General features: G+C 38.2%; 1 pseudogene; it reads left to right on the top strand.

The window, feature by feature from the left end:
• LOC103076052 (60S ribosomal protein L21 pseudogene) overlaps positions 1–469 on the top strand; it is a 495-nt pseudogene extending 26 nt beyond the window's left edge.
• The last annotated feature ends 4,426 nt before the right edge of the window (positions 470–4,895 follow it).

Here is a 4,895-nt window from a genome sequence, read left to right as displayed (position 1 = left end):
GGGAAAGAGGAGGAACACCTGCTACATGTTCTCTAGGCCTTTTAGAAAACATGGAGTTGTTCCTTTGGCCACATACATGCAAATCTACAAGAAAGGTGATACTGTAGATATCAAGGGAATGGGCACTGTTCAAAAAGGAATGCCCCACGAATGTTACCATGGTAAAACTGGGAGAGTCTACAATGTTACCCAGCATGCTGTTGGCATCATTATAAACAAAAAAGTTAAGGGCAAGATTCTTACCAAGAGAATTAATGTGCCTATCGAGCATACTAAGCACTCTAAGAGCCGAGATAGCTTCCTGAAACCGGTAAAGCAAAATGGTCAGAAAAAGAAGGAAGCCAAAGAGAAAGGTACTTGGGGTCAACTGAAGCACCAGCCTGCTCCACCCAGAGAAGAACACTTCATGAGAACCAACGGAAAGGAGCCTGAACTGTTGGAGCCCATTCCCTATGAATTCATGGCATGATGGGTGTAAAGAAAATAAAAGACTTGGACTGAAAAAAAAAAAAAAAAAAAAAAGTAAAAAAGTAAAAGTACTCATTCCCAAAGTTACTCATCAAATTATGCCCATAAACATCCAGGAACACACTATTAGTGGCTAAAGAGATTGTGATATATCCACATTAGTCAGATATGAAAGCTGATTTTTTTCTTCTAGTTTTGTTGAGATACAATTGACATATAGCACTGTGTAAGCTGAAGGTGTACAGCATAATGATTTGACTTATATGTATCATGAAATGATGACCACAGTAAGTTTAGTGAACAGCCATCATCTCATAGATACAAAATTAAAGAAACAGAAAACCTTTTTCTCCTTGTGATGAAAACTCTTAGAATTTACTCTCTTTAACAACTTTCTTTGTAACATATGGCAGTGTTAATTATATTTATTATGCTGTACATTATATCTCTAGTACTTATTTATCTGATAACTGGAAGTTTGTACCTTTTGACAACTTTCATACAATTTCCCCTCCCTCACCCCTACCTCTAGTAACCACAAATACAATCTCTTTTTATATGTTTGCTAGTTTCTGTTCACTCGTTTGTTTGTTTTTGCAGTGTAATTGCCCTACAACACTGTTAGTTCCTATTACACAACATAGTGATCTGTTATTTCTATATATTTCAAAAAAAGCACCATGATAAGTCTAGTTACCATCTCTCACCATACAATAACACATAATTATTGACTATATTCCACACACTGGGTATTTCACATCATGACTCATTTTTTTACAGCTGGAAGTTTGTATTTCTTAATCTCCCTCCCCTGTTCTTCTCTTCTCCCCAACCCCCACTCCTCTGACAACCACCTGTTTGTTCTCTGCATCTACGACTATGTTCCTGTTTCATTATGTTTGTTCATTTGTTTTGTGTTTTAAATTCCACATATAAGTGAAATCATGATATTTGTCTTTCTTTGTCTGACTTATTTTGCTTAGTGTAATAATGTCCATCCATATTGTCAAAAATGGCAAGATTTCATTCTTTTTTTATGGCTGAGTATATATATATATACTCAGCCATACACACACACACACACACACACACACACACACACACACACACCCCACATCTTCTATGTCCATCTATTGATGGGCACTTAGGTTGCTTCCATATCTTACCTATTGTAAATAATTCTGCAATGAACATAGGGATACATATACCTTTTCAAATTAGTGTTTATGTCTCCTTTGGAAAAATACCCAGGAGTAAAACTGCTGAATCATATGGCAGTTCTATTTTCATTTTTTTGAGAATTCTCCATACTGTTTTGCATAGTAACTGCACCAAATTTACATACCCACCAACAATGCCAAGGGCTCCCTTTCCTCCACATCCTCCCCAACACTTGCTATTTGTTGTCTTTTTGATGACAGTCATTCTAACAGGTGTGAGTGATATCTCATTGTGGTTTTGATTTTCATTTCCCTGATGATTAGTGATGCTGAACATCTTTCATGTGCCTGTTGGCCTTTGTATATCTTTGGAAAAATGTCTGTTCAGGTCCTCTGACCATTTTAAAATCAGGTTGTTTGTTTTATCGATGTTGAGTTCTGAGTTCTTTGTATATTTTGGATATTAACCCCTTATCATATATATCATTTGCAAATATCTTCGCCCATTCAATAGATGGCCTTTTTGTTTTGTTGATAGGTAGCTTCCTTTGCTGTGTAAAACCTTTTTAGTTTGATGTAGCCCCATTTGTTTGTTTTGGCTTTTGTTTCCCTTACCTGGGGAGACAGATCCAGAAAAAAATATTGCTAAGACTGATGTCAAATAATGTACTGGCTATGTTTTCTTCTACAAATTTTATGGTTTCGGGTCCCACATTCAAGTCTTTAATCCATTTTGAATGTATTTTTGTATACGGTGTGAGAAAGCAGTCGTTTGATTCTTTTGCATGTTGCTGTCCAGTTTTCCCAGCACCATTTATTGAAGAGGCTGTCTTTACCCCATTGTATACTCTTGCTAACTTTGTCTTACATTAATTGGCCATATAAGTGTGAGTTCACTTCTGGACTCTCTCTTCTGTTCTATGTGTCTTTGTGTGTGTGTGTGTGTGTATGCCAGTATCATACTGTTTCGATTACTGTAGCATTGTACCAGAGTTTGAAATCAAGAAACATGATACCTCAAGTTTTGTTCTTCTTTCTCAATATTGTTTTGGCTATTCTGGGTCTTTTGTATTTCCATACAAATTTTGGAAATACTAGTTCTAGTTCTGTGAAAAATTCCATAGGTATATTGATAGGAATTGTGTTGAATCTGTAGATTGCCTTGGGTAGTAGGGTCATTTTAACAATGTCAGTTTTTCCAATCCATGAGCATGGTATATCTTTCCATTTGTTTGTGTCATGTTCAATTTTTTCATCAGTGTCTTACAGTTTTCTGAGTACAGGTCTTTTATCACCTTAGTTAGATTTATTTCTAGGTATTTATTCTTTTTGATGTGATTGTGAATGGAATAGTTTTCTAAATTTCTCTTTCTGGTAGCTCATTGTTAGTGTATAGAAACACAACAGATTTCTGTATATTAATTTTGTATGCTGCAATTTTACTGAATTCATTGATGAGTTCTAATTTTTTTTCAGGGGTGTCTTTAGGATTTTCTATATATAGTATCATGTCATCTGCAAACAGTAACAGTTTTACTTCTTTCTTCCAATCTGGATTCCTTTTATTTCTTTTTCTTTTCAAAGTTCTGTGGCTAAGACTTCCAGTACTAAGTTGAATAAAAGTGGTGAAAGTGGGCGTCCTTATCTTGTTCCTGACCTTAGAGGAAATGCTTTCAGCTTTTCACTATTGAGTATGATGTTACCTGTGGGTTTGTCATATATGGCCTATATTATGTTGAGATTTGTTCCCTCTACATCCACTTTTTTGAGAGTTTTTATCATAAATGGATGTCGAAATTTGTCAAAAGATTTTTCTATATCTATTGAGATTATCATATGATTTTTATTCTTCAATTTGTTGATGTGGTGTTTCACAGTGATCAATTTGCAGATATTGAACTATCCTTGCATGTCTGGCATAAATTCTGCTTGATCATGGTATATGTTCCTTTTAATGCATTGTTGAATTCAATTTGCTAATATTTTGTTAAGGAATTTGCATCTATGTTCATTAGTGATATTGACCTGCAATTCTCTTTTTTGTGGTATCTTTGCCTAGTTTCAGTATCAGGGTGATGTTCACCTTCTGTAATGAGTCTGACCCAGGTCATTTCAAATTCCTACTTCTGCCCTGGATCTCCAAGCATGTGAAATTTTGTGTGTGCCCTTAAGAATGGAGACTTTATTTTCTACAGCCCTCTGTCTCTCATGAAAGTTAGACACACTGGCCTTCCAAGCCAAATGTTCTGGGGGCTCATCTTCCCAGTGCAGGACCCCTGGACTGGGGAGCCCAGTGTGGGGCTTTGACCCCTCACTCTTGAGGGGAACCTCTGCAATTGTAATTATAATCCTGTTTGTGGGTTGCCTATGCAGGGGTATGGATCTTGACTATATGACATCTCTGCGCCTCCTACCCATCTCATTGTAGTTCCTTTTAAAATTAATATCTTTAATTATACAAGATCTTTTCTGCTAGTCTTCAGGTCATTCTCATTGATAGTTGGTCTGTAAATAGGTGTAATTTAGGTGTGCCCATGAAAATAGGTGAAATTGGGATCTTCCTACTCTGCCATCTTGGCCATGCCCCATAAAAGCTGATTTTTTAAAGACCCCCTGGCAACTTGGAAAATACATATGACACATGCTTAACGCTCAGCAGTTCTTATTCAGGGTGTGCACTGAACATGTAAAAACTGAAAATATAGATTCCCAAGTCCTACCCAAGAAGATTATGCCTAAGTTGGACTGGGTGTGGAAGGGCACTGGATTTTGGAAAAACCCTCCAAGTGTATCTTCTACTTACACCCCATATAAAATTCTAAATTAAATGAAAAAAACCTGGATGTCAACAGTCATTTTTTTTTTTTTTTTTTTTTTTTTTTTTTTGTGGTATGCGGGCCTGTCACTGCTGTGGCCTCTCCCGCTGCGGAGCAGAGGCTCCAGACACACAGGCCCAGCGGCCATGGCTCACGGGCCCAGCCGCGCCACGGCATGCGGGATCATCCCGGACCAGGGCAGAAACCCGCATCCCCTGCATCGGCAGGCGGACTCTCAACCACTGCGCCACCAGGGAAGCCCAAAATTAAATACTTTTTTTGTATGTTTTGTTTTGTTTTTGCGGTACGCGGGCCCCTCACTATTGTGGCCTCTCCCATTGCGGAGTACAGGCTCCGGACGTGCAGGCCTAGTGGCCATGGCTCACAGGCCCAGCCGCTCCACGGCATGTGGGATCTTCCCGGACCGGGGCACGAACCCGTGTCCCCTGCA

The sequence above is a fragment of the Lipotes vexillifer genome, unplaced genomic scaffold (genome assembly GCF_000442215.2).
Source record: "Lipotes vexillifer unplaced genomic scaffold, Lipotes_vexillifer_v1.1 scaffold130, whole genome shotgun sequence".
NCBI lineage: Eukaryota > Metazoa > Chordata > Mammalia > Artiodactyla > Lipotidae > Lipotes > Lipotes vexillifer.
This window is presented reverse-complemented; position numbering and strand designations above follow the sequence as displayed.